This window comes from Prionailurus viverrinus, chromosome B1 (genome assembly GCF_022837055.1).
Source record: "Prionailurus viverrinus isolate Anna chromosome B1, UM_Priviv_1.0, whole genome shotgun sequence".
In the NCBI taxonomy this organism is placed as follows: domain Eukaryota; kingdom Metazoa; phylum Chordata; class Mammalia; order Carnivora; family Felidae; genus Prionailurus; species Prionailurus viverrinus.
The window spans coordinates 173,103,679-173,119,328 of record NC_062564.1 but is presented as its reverse complement, the minus strand read 5'-3'; the positions used below and the strand labels follow the sequence as shown (position 1 = coordinate 173,119,328).

The 15,650-nt window shown below is 38.2% G+C and overlaps 1 protein-coding gene and 1 non-coding gene across 2 annotated transcripts in view; both read left to right on the top strand.

The window, feature by feature from the left end:
* UBE2K (ubiquitin conjugating enzyme E2 K) overlaps window positions 1–15,650 on the top strand; it is a 68,587-nt gene that overhangs the window by 9,468 nt on the left and 43,469 nt on the right. The gene's annotated exons all lie outside the window — the stretch shown is intronic.
* Window positions 5,114–5,267, top strand: LOC125165116 (U12 minor spliceosomal RNA). Its single transcript, XR_007151987.1, has one exon. It is a non-coding gene; the product is annotated as a U12 minor spliceosomal RNA (small nuclear RNA).

Genomic DNA, 15,650 nt, shown 5'->3' with positions numbered 1-15,650 from the left:
TACCATCCATTTCCAGAACTCATTTCATCTTGTAAAACTGTGAAATTCCCACCAAAAACTCTTTACTTCTTTGTTGCCCAGTCCTGGAATTCATCACTGTACTTTTTGTCTATGAATTTGAATATTACATGTTATTTGTCCTTTTATGACTGTCTTATTTTGCTTAACTTTGTCATATTTATTATCTAACAAGTTTAATTTTTAAGTAGTCACATTTTTTGGGCAGTACCTCTGCCTCAGTTGAGTGTGCGACTCGATCTTGGGTGAGTTCAAGCCCCACATTGGGGGTAGAATTTACTTGAAAGAAAGCAAGAAGTCACATTTTTCTATCTTTTCCTATATGGTATGCTTTTTGTATTTTGTTTAAGAAATCTTTTCCTACTTTGATTATTTTAAAGATATTCTATGCTTGGTTATAGGAACAAATATAGGTTATATTCCCTAACTGTTTTTTTTTTTTTTTTTTTTTTAGCGTTTATTTATTTTTGAGAGACAGAGAGAAACAGAGCACAAGCAGGGGAGGAGCAGAGACAGAGAGAGAGGGAGACACAGAATCTGAAGTAAGCTCCAGACTCCCCAGCTGTCAGCACAGAGTCTGACATGGGGCTTGAACCCACGAACCGTGAGATAATGACCTGATCTAAAGTCAGATGCTTAACTGACTGAGGCACACAGGTGTCTCCCCACCCCACCACCCCCAGTAACTTCTGCGTTCAGGCTTTTATCCTGACCATATCATATGGAAGCTACTTCAGCCATTACCAGTATCTTCCAATACATCAGACTAACTTCTCAGCGGTCCATTTTGTATACCTTTCACTTCCATTTCTGTATCAGAACTTGCCTCTTTTGGTTACTCTGATCCTGCTTTTCTGGTTTTCCTTGAATACTATCATTTATTTTTTGTTTTTGTTTTGAGAGATCACACATGCACTCGAGCAAGGGAAGGGGACAGAGGAGCAGAGGGGGAAAAAGAATCTTAGCAGGCTTCCTGCCTAGTACAGAGCCCGACTCAGGGCTTGATCTCATGACCATTAGGTCATGACCTGAGCTGAAATCATGAGTTGGACACTTATCCAACTGAGTCACTCAGGGGCCCCTGTGTCACTACTCTTGGTAAGTTGATTTCTTCTCCCATTCTCCATTTATCTTCTAAATCTTTGTTTCCTCTTTTACATTCCTTTTAAACACTCTAGGTCAGGTTTGCAAAGCTCAGATGGGCTATTTATAGTAAAACTGTTTGCTTATTTACACTTACTTCTCTGCAACCTCTGTTCAACCCTCCTAGTGCCACGCCACAGAATTTAATTTTTAAAATGTGATCTTGTCATTTTCCTTTAGGTTTTCTACTGCCCATTGTACAAAGTCAAAACTTGTGTACTTTTGTTATAGTCTATCTTTCCTGACCTATATCCTGTCAAGTCTCAACACAGTTGCATGCCTACATGTACTTCACTCTCTCAGACCTTCAGCTACACTAAATTGCATACTGTTTAGTGCTGTGTCTGCCTGGGATAAGCCCTTACCTCCTCCTTTGCCTTTTGAAATTTACTTACCCTAAGATGCCTCTCCTGATAAATCTCTCATGAAAACAGTTTACTTTTGTTCTCCAGTGTCACTTAGGATTTTGTTAGAGCAGTTACTGTATTGGTAACTGTACATATGTTTTTCTGCTCCTACTCGATATCATTGAGCTCCTTGAGATACTTACTCATCTTTATTTCTTCACCTTGTATAGTGCCTGGAATGTAGTGTGGGCTTAGTAACATTTAAAATAAGCCACGGTGCTTGGATGGCTCAGTCAGTTGAGTGTTCAACTCAACTCAGGCCATGATCTTACGGGTCTTGAGTTCTAGCCCCACCTTAGGCTTTGTGCTGGCAGCATGGAGCCTGCTTGGATTCTCTGTCTCCCTCTCTCTCTGCCCCTCCCCTGCTCATGCTTACTCTTTCAAAAATAAACATTAAAAAAACATATTTTAAGCCAAAAAAAACTTTGATAGGCACCTAATATTTTTTTGGAGCTGCTGTCCAAAGTGCAAAACCTTTGCATAGGTTTAGGGCAGGCCTGTTAACTCGGTTAATTATTTTCAGCCTTTTTGCAATTACATATTTTTCTAGTGATTACAAATGCAGGACTAGTATATGTAACCTTCTCTCAAGTGACTGGGTATTTTTAGGTTTCTTTGTTTTGTGTGGACTCTCCTATTTGGAATTGGCATACTCAAGTGTAGATTTCTGATACTATTGCTTTTCAGCAGTGATAATACATTTTGTGCTTCATTTTTCTTAAATCATTTTGTAGTAGTTCCTTTTTTCTTTAAATATATAGAATATACTGAAGTTTATGCATCTGTTGAACATTTGGTTATTTTCCAGCTTTTGCTGGTGTACATGGGTAAGAATTTTGGGTGTGTATCTTAGAGTCATTGGGTGTTTGAATGAGGTATTAGGTGGTTAGATGTGTCAGACATTGTATCTATAGGCTTGCTCATACTTTGGCTATATCCTTAGGTGTTTACTTAGGTGCTTTATCTCTATCTGCTGGCTCTTAGGAACTGTGAGTGTGAGTCATTGAAGGAAGAGACTTATCTTACATTTTCAGTTCTCCATTGTTTAGCACACTGCCAGGTAAGCAGGAAGCACTTGTTTTCCCACATGAGTTTAAGGACTTTTTTAAGTGCCAGGGAGCTCATCCCCAATCACTGTAAAAGTAATACTGCTTATTCTGCTTCTGAGACTAGGGACTTTATAGTATATTGATAAAGGTGGCCTCTAGACGAAGTTGGGTTTCTGTTTAAGTGTTGATAATGTAGTCAGGTTGTGATTTGGGGTAATAGTGAAAGCCAAAAACTGGGAAATAAGATGGTGGAAAGGCAATCTATTTTTGTTTTATTCTGTAGTTTTCCCTGTTAAAGATTTCAAGGAGCATCTATTCAATATTATATATGACATCATCTGTATCAGTGTGGGTTAACTCTTAAGTTTACGTTTTCTCCACTTATTCAACAAATATTTATTGAATGCCACCTATGTTTGTTAGTAAGATATGGTCTATGCTATTATGGACTAAATTATGGTCTAGTAAGGCAGTGACACATTGACAATTGTATGTATGTTTGTTGAGTTTAAATAAGGAGAACTGTGGGGGTGAGGTAACCTAACCTCAGGGAAAGAGTTCCTAGGGAATAACCCTTAAACTGAAACTTGGGAGGGTAAATTGGAATTAACTTAGTCATACATTAGGATGATCAATTCTTATATGCCTATAGAAAGCACTAATAATCATTATACAGTCAAGAATGTAGAACCATTTAATTACTTTTCCCTTTTAAATAAATAGCCAATTTTTGTGAATACAAAAGTAACACATACTTGCTTATTGGATTTTGGAAAATACATAGAACTATAATAAAGTAAAAATTATGTGTAATCCTACCCCTGGGGATAATCCTTTTCTTATGTTTTTGTTTTGTTTGTGATATATTTTAGATATACAGAGAAACATCTTAATTTTGGTTATTTCCTTCCATTGGTTTTTAATGTACATATATACACGTATTTAGAAGTGGTTTTTTTGTTTTTTAAGCGAGGCTTTTCTTAAAATGTTTATTTTTTTAAAATTCTTTTATTATTTATTTTTGAGAGAGACAGGGTGTGAGCAGGGGAGGGGCAGAGAGAGAGGGGGAGACACAAAACCGAAAGTAGCTCCAGGCTCCGAGCTGTCAGCACAGAGCCCAACACGGGGCTTGAACTCCCAAACCATGAGATCATGACCCGAGCTGGCTGAGCCACCCAGGTGCCCCTAATGTTTATTTTTGGGAGAGAGACTGAGCGCGAGCGGGGGAGGGGCAGAGAGCGAGGGAGACACAAAATCCAAAGCAGGCTTCAGGCTCTTCTGCTGTCAGCATGACGTGGGGCTCGAACCTGTGGACCGTGAGATCATGTCCTGAGCTAAAGTTGGATGCTTAACCGACTGAGCCACCCAGGCACCCCCATATTTAGAAGCTTTTAAAAGACCTTTGAATATAATTCGAATTTGACTTGCATCCCAGATTTGTAATTTTTTTTTTTTTATTTTTTATTTTTTATTTTTTTTAAATTTTTTTTTTTCAATGTTTATTTATTTTTGGGACAGAGAGAGACAGAGCATGAACGGGGGAGGGGCAGAGAGAGAGGGAGACACAGAATTGGAAACAGGCTCCAGGCTCTGAGCCATCAGCCCAGAGCCTGACGCGGGGCTCGAACTCACGGACCGCGAGATCGTGACCTGGCTGAAGTCGGACGCTTAACCGACTGCGCCACCCAGGCGCCCCCCAGATTTGTAATTTTTAATGTCTTTTAGTCATTTGAAGCTGTCTTTCCCTACTAGAGTCCCTACTCTTGAGAAGCTCTAAAGTAAGCATCATGGCTCCTCTTTGTATCATCAGTATCAACACGTCTTTAATTTATTTAACAAATATTTGAAGGCTTCCTTTATGCTAGGTATTGATATGTGCTGAGAATATAGTGATGAGTGGGGCAAGGTAAGACAGACAAGTGATAAAAGTGCGGAGAAATAGGTTGTATAGATGAAATTAATTAGTTGGGTTTTTTTTAATGTGTATTTTGAGAGAGAGCGTGCGTGCGCACAGGTGTGAGGGGGCAGAGTGAGGGAGACGTTGAATCCCAAGCAGGCTCCATTCTGTCAGCGCAGTGAGATCATGACCTTAGACTAAATCAAGAGTCAGATGCTTAATCGACTGAGCCATCCAGGAGCCCCTAACTGGTTGTTTTTGATTGGATGTTTAGAAAAGGCCTTTCCTAAGACTTTAGACTTAAATTGAGATCTTAATGATAAAGCTTGTTTCTAGGGGAAGAAAATTCCAGATCAGAGGAAATAGTTAATACAAAACCCATAAAGTAGGAATGAATTTGATATGTTTAAGCAAGCAAAAGGAGGTTATTGTAGCTGGAGTACTGTAGGTAAGAGGCAGAGAATGACGTAGGCAGGAGCCAGATGACATAAAACTTCTAGGCCCAAAGTAACGAGTTTGTATTTTAAGTGACTCTAAGAGCCATTTGAGGATTTAAAGAAAAAAAAGAACAAAATTTTTGTTTTTAAAAGACCACTTTGATGCCTTAAACTTCTGAGTAAGAAAAATAACGATTTGGGTGATGCCTGAATCCTCACTGCTAACGTGAGATGAGATGAATTTCTGAGTGGGTAAAGGTTGCCCCTAAGGTGACCTGCCTGTTTTGTGGGATCCTTGGGAGTCAGGATCTGCCTGTCCCCCCTTAAAAAAAAAAAAGACCACTTTCACTGCTGTGTGGAGAATGTATTAACCAAAGATGTAAGGAAGAAGGATTTAGGAGTTAGGGGTTGAGTTTGGTTGGATGTAACCAAAGAAATGGTAGTAGCGGGTTAAACAACATGTAAAGTCAAGAGAGAAGTATCCTAGAGTTGTGTGGTTAGAGGTTTTACAGTGTTAATAGACTACTAACTTTCAATTTACCAGTAGGAGTTTGACCCTTGTCCTTAAACTCTCAAAATGCCTGGCAGAGGTTCAGACAACATTTCTGAATTTTCAGAAAGGGAAATGCATTACCTACATGTCCAGCTGAGTTCACCCTTTTTAAAGAGCTTTCTGAGAAATCCCATTCAGTGACTTCTGTTTTTATTTATTTTTTATCCAGGATTGTGTCATAATTTCTTGGTTTAAGGAAGACTAGGAAATGTTTTTAGCGGAGCACATTGCTCCCCAGTTAAAATCAGCATTTCATTAGTAAGGAAAAAGAAAAGAAAATTGGTTAGGCATTTTGTCATGTGGGGGTGGGGATTGGCAGGAATGAACTTAGGAAGATTATTTGGGAAGCCTTTCTAGATAGCGTAGGCAAGAGATGATTGTAGCTTGGGGTTATGATAGAATAGGAGGCTGAAGAGAAGTATTTGGAATATGTTTTAAAGGTAGGGTCACAAGAACTTGCTGATGTTACAGATGAAAAGTGAAGAAACGAGAAAAACACCTAGACTTTTGTCTTTAGCAACCAGACAGATGCTGCTGCTAATTTCTGAGATGGGAAAGAGTGGGAAGAGCACATTGAAATTGTCTGGGAAGATTAAGATTTTTGCTTTGTTCTTGTTAAGTTAAAGCTTAGACTGGATGACTTAACTCTAGGAGAATTTAGTTAGAAAAGGAGGGAGTCTGGGACAAAGTCCTGGTTTTTGTCATGGACCCCTAGCATCTTTTGAAGTTGAGCCTAGAAGAAACAACAAAAGATAAGAACAGTGAACTATTAGTGATATATTAGGAAAACCAGGGAGTATGGTATCATTGAAACCAAGAGAAGATAGAATTCCGAGTGTGGTCAACTTTATTATGGTGCTGAGTGGGAGAAATGACATTGAATTTGAGATGCAGTGATTATTGATGACCTTGACTGGAATATTTTCATTGGAATGCTGAAGATGGAGTTATGATTGGAGAGAGTTAGTAAAAGAAAATGAGATAAGGAACTGACACCTTAAAAAGCTAAAGCAACTTTTTTAAGGCTTTGCTTTGACAGAGGAGCAGAGAAGAGAGGGGGAGCTGCAGAAGAATATGACTTCAGAGATCTTTATTTTTTTTAAATGCTTCTTTATTTTTGAGAGAGAGAGAGACACAGAGTGAGAGTGGGGGAGGGGCAGAGAGAGGGAGACACATAATCCAAATCAGGCTCTAGGCTCTGAGCTGTCAGCACAGAGCCCCATGTGGGGCTCGAACCCACAAATTGTGAGATCATGACCTGAGCTGAAGTCAGACACTTAACCAACTGAGCCATCCAGACACCCCAGCTTCAGAGATCTTTAAAAAAAATTCTGAGGGGCACCTGGGTGGCTCAGTCGGTTAGTCCTGCAACTAACTCTTCATTTCTGCTCGGGTCATGATCTCACGGTTCATGGGTTCGAGCCCTGCATTGGGCTCTGCACTGACAGTTCAGAGCCTGCTTAGGATCCTCTCTGCCCCTCCCTGCTTGTGCTCTCTCTCTCTCTCAAAATAAATAAACTTAGGGATGCCTGGGTGGCTCAGGCGGTTAAGCATTTGACTTCAGTTCACATCATGATCTTAGGGTCCATGAGTTTGAGCCCTGCGTCGGGCTCTGTGCTGTCAGTTCAGAGCCTGGAGCCTGCTTCGGATTCTGTGTCTCCCTCTCTCTCTACCCCTCCCCCACTCACGTTCTATTTATATCAAAAAATGAATAAACGTTAAAAAAAATTTAAAAATAATAAACTTAAAAATTGATATTGATTATATTTATGTGTTGATGGATGGGAGAAATTGATTATACTAGAGAAAGGAGGAGTAATTGAATGTGTAAAGTTCTTGAGAAGAACGGAGGGGTGGTATCACTAGCATAAATGGAGGGATTAATCTGTAATAGGAGCAAAGACACTTAGGGCAAATGTTAAGTATTCATTTGGGATTTGTGGTCTTCACTTGAACATGAGACCAATTAATGATGGTTGTGTGTTATTGTCCCCAACCCCAGCAGTGCTGCTTCAGGCAGACACAGAAAGGATTTTTGTTTTTTGTTTTCAAGTTAATTGGGGAATAAGTTTAACTAGCAGTGGGGCTTTGCCTTATGAGTACCTCGAAGGAACAAAAGCACCAAGGTTTGCAAGGGAGTGATTGATAATGAGGGAGAATGGTGATGTTCGATTAAGCCAGCTAGTAGCTAGGTTTGGAGTACTAAAGTGAACTTGATTTCAAGAATTTCGGAATCTGAGAAACTTGAAATGGATTTCAGAGAAGGTGCAATTTTGGTGATGACAAAATCAAGTGTATGGCTATGGGTTTAAGATCTTATGGTCTGTAAATATCAGAAGCACAGTCTTTGTTTCCTTGTTCTTTTTTGAGAATTTAGAAATGTACAAAGATGACACATGTAAGCAACAATCTCATCAGTCACAGATATCTGTTGCTATTACCATCCTTTTTTTCTTTATACCAAATCATACTAAGTATTGTTACATACTAAGTATTGTTTTGTACTTTTTTTCTCTTAATATATCTTGTATTTTCTGTGTGACATTAAATATTCTTTTAAAATGTTTACTATTTAGGGGTGCCTGGCTGGCTCAGTTGGTGGAGTATGCAACTCTTGATCTCGGGTTGTGAGTTTGAGCCCAAATTTGGGTGCAGAGATTACTTAAAAATAAGATCTTTACCTGGATGGCTCAGTGGGTTAAGTGTCCAATTCTTGATTTCAGCTTAGGTCATGATCTCATGGTTTGTGAGTTTGAGCCCCATGTTGGGTTCAGTGCTGACGGTGCAGAGCTTGGTTGGGATCCTCTGTCCTTTCTCTGCCTCTCCCCTGCTCATTCTCTTTCTCTCAAAAAAAACTTTTTAAAAAGTTTAAAAAAAAAATAGGGGTGCCTGGGTGGCTCAGTTGGTTAAGCATCCGACTTTGGCTCAGGTCACGATGTCACAGTTGGTGAGTCCCAGTCTTGCGTCAGGTTCTGTGCTGACTTGTGTCAGGCTCAGAGCCTGAAGCTTGCTTTGAATTCTGTGTCTCCCTCTCTCTCTGCCCTCCCCTGCTCACACTGTCTGTCTCTCTCAAAAAAAAGCCATTAAAAATTTAAGTAAAAATAAATAAAATCTTTAAAACAAAATGTTTACTGTTTAAATATTATAATTGGAATTGCTGTTTAATTTAAATACTATTAAATAAATAGTATTTAATACTATTAAATAGTATTAAATATTAATAGTAAGTTACATATTTAATATTTGGTATTGCCTGACTAAACCATCCTTTTTTTTTTATTATTTATTTTTTTTAAGTTTTATTTAAGTAATGTTTACACCCAACATGGGGCTTGAACTCCCAACCCCAAGATCAGGAGTTCTATGTTCTTCCCACAGAGCCAGCCAGGTGCCCCTAAACCATTCTTTTTTTTTTTTTTTTTTTTTAATTTTTTTTTTCAACGTTTATTTATTTTTGGGACAGAGAGAGACAGAGCATGAACGGGGGAGGGGCAGAGAGAGAGGGAGACACAGAATCGGAAACAGGCTCCAGGCTCCGAGCCATCAGCCCAGAGCCCGACGCGGGGCTCGAACTCACGGACCGCGAGATCGTGACCTGGCTGAAGTCGGACGCTTAACCGACTGCGCCACCCAGGCGCCCTTTTTTTTTTTTTTTTTTTTTTTTTTTTTTTGTTGTTGTTGTTGTTGTTGTTGAACATTTAAAAGTTATTTTTTCCACTGTGTGTGTGTAGAGAGAGAAAATGGAATATCTTTACATAATTTTTATATGAGTTTATTTTCCTAAGATAGATTTCCTGGAAAAAAGTTACTGGGTCATAGTGTCTGAACTTTTCATATGCTTATGACCAAAGTGCTTCCCAGAAAGTTTGTTGTCAATTTCTGTAGTACTGGCACTGCATGCGGCAGCCCATTTCATCATATTCTCACCATTAATACAATCTTTTTTTAAAGTCAAATAGAAAAATCAATTGTCCAATTTTATTTTTTTATTTAAGTTTTTATTAAGAAAACTTTTGGGGCACTTGGGTGGCTCAGTTAGTTGAGTCTGGCTTTAGCTTAGGTCCTGATCTCACAGTTGTAGGTTCAAGCCCCACATCGGGCTCTGCTGACAGCTCGGAGCCTGGAGCCTGCTTCAGATTCTGTGTGTGTCTCTCTCTCTGCCCCACCCCCGTTGTGCTGTCTCAAAAATAAGTATTTTAAAAAATTTAAAAATTTTTTTCAAGTGGAAATTTGAAATATACTTACATTCTCACTACCTAGGTTGAACAATTGTTAATGTTGCTGTTATGAAGATAATTCACTACCAAAATCTTGAGCATATATCTCCTAAAAATAATATTCTTTTATGTAACCATGGTATCATTATCCTATCTAAGAAAATGTTAATTCCTTGATATCTAATATTCATATTACCTCAGGTAACTAAAAACTGTTTTCATAGTTTTTTGGGGGGCGGAACAGGATCCACTTACAGTTTACAAATTGCATATGGATGTAATTTTTAGTCTTTTAAAATTTACACTGGTTCTCCCCCACACACCCTTCTTTTTTTTCCTTTTTTTGACACTGAAAATCCTGGAGATTTCCTTATGGTGGTGCTTTTTATATTTATTATAAACTGGGAGTTTATGTGTAAAGCTTTGACTAGGTTCAGTTAGACATTTTTGACAAGTATAGTATATAGTTCATACTGAGTCAATTTAATAGATCTGTAATAATATCAGGTTGTTTAGTGATGCTAGGTCAGTTGGATCTTGCCTGAGTCAGTTATTTCATTGGGGGTTGCAGAAATTTGGTTTTCCTAATTACCAATTTTACATTTGTATAGCTAATTATATATATATGTATATATATGTGTATATATATATATATAAAATACGTCTACATATTATATATACGTATATGCACACACAGTATTCTTTTAGAAATGAGTTTTCTGTCACCAACTGGAATGAAAATTATTATTAAAGATTTGGTATAATAGTCATCTCCACTGGCAATAAATGGTTTTCCCCTTTTTCTTTCTTTCTTTCTTTCTTTCTTTCTTTCTTTCTTTCTTTCTTTCTTTCTTTCTGTCTTTCTAAGTTCATTTATTTTGAGAACTAGAGAGAGAGTGTGAGCAGGGGAGGGGCAGAGAGGGAGAGAGAGAATCTCAAGCGGGCTTGGCACTGTCAGGGCAGAGTCTGACTCAGGGCTCTAACAAACTGTGAGATCATCACCTGACCCCAAGTCAAGAGGCACTTAACCAACTGAGCCACCTAGGTGTCCCATCCTCTTTCTCTTTCTTATCAGTGTGTGGATGTCTTAGTCCACCTGTGTTACCATAACAAAATGTCATAGACTGGATGGCATAAACAAAAATTAACTTTCTAACAATTTTATTAGAGTTGGAGACTTCCAAGTCACAGCTTCAAAAGCAATTTGAGATTTGTTTCAGTTGTTTTAAAGTTTTGTGGTTAAAATAACATTTATGCAAAATAAATTCATATTGAATTTTATGAAAGTGTTTGTGTTTAGGGGTGCCTGGGTGGCTCAGGGTGTCCAACTCTTGATTTCAGCTCAGGTCATGATCTCACAGTTCCTGTGATTGAGCCCCACCTTGGCTCTGTGCTGACAGTGTGGCACCTGCTTGGGATTCTTTCTTTCCCTCTTCGCCCCACCCCTGCTTGGTGCACATGCACTCTCTCTCAAAGTAAATAAACTTAAAAAAAAAAGTGTTTAGATGGAAGGATTACTCTAAGTGGTAGAAGTAATAGTATAGTTTGTCTTTCCTTTTTTTAAGAAAACTAATTTTGTCTCAGTTTTAGATACATATTCTTTGTCAAAGTAAAGGCTGTATTTGTCAGATTAAGGCATTTCCAGATACCTTTTTGATAAAAGTTTTCATGGAGTGAAGTCATTCTTGAATTCTTAGAATAAATCCCTCTTGGTCATAGTGAATAGTACTTTACATTTGTAATGGTATATCAACCAAGATTTTACTCAGAGTTGTATGTCTTTTTGGTGAGACTTGCCTGTATTTGTTCAGAATTGGCCTGGTTAAGTTTGGGGGCATCAAAGCCATATTTATTTTACAAAATGTGTTTATGATTGTTCTATCCATTTCATTGTTTTGAAACCATATGGGATTATTCTTTGTAAATTGGGGTGGATGTGTGTTTGAGAACCAGGTGGCTTTTTAGAGTGGTTGCTGAAAGGCATATTTTTTGTGAATTTTTCTTTTTCTGTGTTAATATTTTGTTCACATTCAAAATGTTTGTCAGTTTAGGTGTCTTTTAAAAAAACCTTTTACGTAATACATCTCATTATTTATGATGTTATTAATGTGTAAGTAAACTGAGGGCATGGTTTGCCTCAGTTTTTAGTTTCTTTTCTTTTTCTGCCTTTAGTTTACTTATTCTTTGTCTTAACAGTTGAGCCTGTGACTTTTCAATTTTATTTTAGTTCCATGTTTCTCTTCCTTTTTTCAGGTTTTTTTGTTTGTTTGTTTTTTACTTGTTTATTTTTAGAGAGAGAGAATCTTAAGCCTCCCTGCTCAGTGTGGAGTCCAAAGCAGGGTTTGATCCTACCATCCTGGGATCATGACCTGAGTCGAAATCAAGAGTGGATGCTCAACTGATTGAGCCACCCAGGCACCACATGTTTGAGTTCTTTAGTTTTGTTAGTTTTTCTTTTTTGTTGTCAGTACGTTTTATCATTTAAAGTTCCTTTGGCTTTGGGGCACCTGGGTGGCTCAGTCAGTTAAGTGTCCAACTTCGGCTCAGGTCATGATCTCACAGTTTGTGGGTTCGAGCTCTGCATCGGGCTCTGTGCTGACAGCTCAGATCCTGGAGCCTGCTTCTGATTCTGTGTCTCCCTCTCTCTACCCCTCCCCTACTCACGCTGTCTGTCTCTGTCTCTCAAAAATAAATGTAAAAAAAAAAAAATTAAACTTCTTTTGGCTTTTTTTTTTTTTTTTTTAAGCTTCTGTATTTTGAGAGAGAAAATCCCAAGCAGGCTCCACACTGTCAACAGTTGGGTGCTGAACAGACTGAGACACCCAGGTGTCCGTTAAAGTTCCTTTTTGACTTTTCTTAATGATACGGGAATTTGGGTGATTAAAAAAAAAAAAGTTTTAAATTAAGGATATAGTGTCTTTGTGAAAAATTTTTTAGTACAGAAATAATAGAGTAAAATTTTTTGATACTTACCCTTTCCTTCCTCCCCTGAGTCCTCATCTTCTCTTTCAGAGGGAACTTTCAACAATTTTTTCTATGCATTTATATATTTAGTAAATACAGAAACTTTCAGTTTATGAATTTCCATAAATAACAAGGGTATAGCCACACTAAAAGCATTTTAGCTCTGTGTGTGATGATAGTTGTTGTAAAGGAAAGCTTGTGCAGTATCCCAAGATTTAAGAAGAGCAACTTTTTTCAAAGTTTTATTTAAGTAATCTATATACCCTATGTGGGGCTTGAACTCAGTGACCCCAAGATCAGGAGTTGCATGCTTTCCAACTGAGCCAGCCAGGCGCCCCCAGAGTATTTTCGTTGCTCTGGAAATCCTGCGTCATCCTGTCCATTTCCCCACCACCACCACTGCTGACCTTTCTGCTGTCTCCATAGTTTTTTTTTTTTTTTTTTCCCAGAATGGCCTATAATTGGAATTGCACAATATGTAGCCTTTTCAGATTGGCTGCTTTCACTTAATAATAGGCAGTTAAGCTTCCTCTGTATCTCTTCATGGCTTGATAGCTGTTTCTTTTTATTGCTGAATAATATTCCATTGTCTGGATTTACCACAGTTTATCTATTCATCTACAAGTATGTCTTGGTTGCCTCCAAGTTTTGGCAATCATGAATAAAGCTGCAATAAACATCCACATACAGGTTTTTGTGTGGACGTAAATTTTCAGCTCCTTTTGGGTAAATAACCAGGGAGTATGATTGTTGTATGGTAAGAGTATGTTTAGTTTCTTGAGGAGCTAACATTGTGTCTTCCAGAGTCACCGTATAATTTTGTATTCCCACCAGCAATGATTAAGAGTTTCTGCTGCTCCACAGTTTGCCAGCATTTGGTCCAGATTTTGGCTATTCTATTAGGTGTGTAGCGGTATCTCATTTTTTCTTTATATTTGTTTTGAGAGAGAGCTCGGGCAAGCGGAGTGGCAGGGGAGAATCTGTAGCAGGCCCAGTTCTGTGAGCATAGAGGCCAATGTGGGGCTAGATCCCATGAACCGTGAGATCATGACTGGAGACAAAATCAAGAAATCGAGTCAGATGCTTAACCCACTGGGCCACCCAGGTGCCTCATTATCTCATTGTTTTAATTTGCATTTCCCCCATGACATATGAAGTGGACCATCTTTTCATATGCTTATTTGCCATCTGTGTATCTTGTTTGGTGTGGTGTGTGTTAAGGTCTTAGCTCATTTTTTAATTGTGTTGTTTGTGATTGTTGAGTTTTTACGAGTTTGTTGTGTATTTTGGGTAACAGTCCTTTATCAGATGCATCTTTTGCAGATACTTTCTCCCAGTCCCTTTTTCCTTCATTCTCTTGAGATTATCTTTTGCAGATCAGTTTATTTTTAAGAAGTCCTACTTATCAATTATTTCTCTTATGGATTGTAGCTTTGATGTTAACATGTGAAAAGTCATAGCCATACCAAGTTTAATCTAGATTTTCCCGTGTTATTTTCTAGTAGTTTTATACTTTTGTATTTTACATTTAGGTCTGTGATCCATTTTGAGTTAATTTTCTTTTTTTTTTTTTTTTAAGTTTATTTATTTATTTTGAGAGAGAGAGAAGCCAAGCAGGGGAGGGGCAGAGAGGGAGAGAGAGGATCCCAAGCAGGCTCTGCACTGTCACCACAGAGCCCAATGTGGGGCTCGAACTCATGAACCATGAGATCATGACCTGAGCCGAAATCAAGTGAGACGCTTAACTGAGCCACCCAGGCACCCGGACCAATACCATGTCTTGATTATTGTAGCTTTATGCTAAGTCTTGAAGTTGGGTATTATCAGTCCTCTGTTTGTTTAGTTCTTTGATACCATTCATCAGAACTTGATGGTTTTCCTCATAGTTTTTGTTTTGTTTTGTTTTAATGTTTATTTTTAGAGACAGAGAGACAGCACAAGCAGGGAAGGGCAGAGACAGAGGGAGACACAGAATCCATGAAGCAGGCTCCATCCAGTCTCTGAGGTGTCAGCACAGAGCCCGACAGGCTTGAACTCACAGCAAGATCATGACCTGAGCCAAAGTGGGATGCTCAACCAACGGAGCCACCCAGGCGCTCCACCTCATATAGTTCTTTTACATATTTTGTTAGATTTATACTTCAGTATTTTAGGTTTTTTGGTGCTTATGTTAAGTGGTATTGTGTTTTTAATTTCAGATTCCACTTGCTCATTGCTGATATATAGGAAAGTGATGGACTTTTGTATATTAATCTTATATCCTTTAACCTTGCTATAATTGCTTACTAGTTGTAGGAAGGAATTACTTTTGTCGTTTCTTTCAGATTTTCTACATAGATGGTCATGTCATTTGTGAACAAAGACAGTTTTATTTTCTCCTTCCTAATTTGTATGGCTTGTCTTTTTTTCTTATGGCATTAGCTAGAACTAGTATAATGTTGAAAAGGAATGGTTAGAGGGGATATCCTTGCCTTGTACCTGATCTTACTGAGAAAACTTTGAGTTTCTGACTATTCAATGTGATGTTAGCTGTAAGTTTTTTTGTAAATATTATTTATCAAATTGAGAAAGTTCCACTCTACTCCTAGTTTACTGAGTGTTTTTATTGTGAGTTGGTTTTGGATTTTGTGAAGTGTTTGTTTTGCATCTATTGATATGAGTGTGGTTTTACTACTTTAGCATATTGATGTGGTTTATTACATTAATTGACTTTTGAATGTTGAACCAGCGTATATACCCAGGATAAATCCCACTTGGTCATGGTGTACAATTGACCCTTGAACAACACAGGTTTGAACCACACAGGTACACTTTTACATGGATTTTTTTTTAAGTTTGTTTGTTTAGAGAAAGAGAGCATGAGCAGGGGAGGAGCAGAGAGAGAGAGAGTGTGTGAATCCCAAGCAGGCTCTGCACTGTCCACGTGGAGCCCAATGTGGGGCTCAAACTTGGGAACAAATCTCAA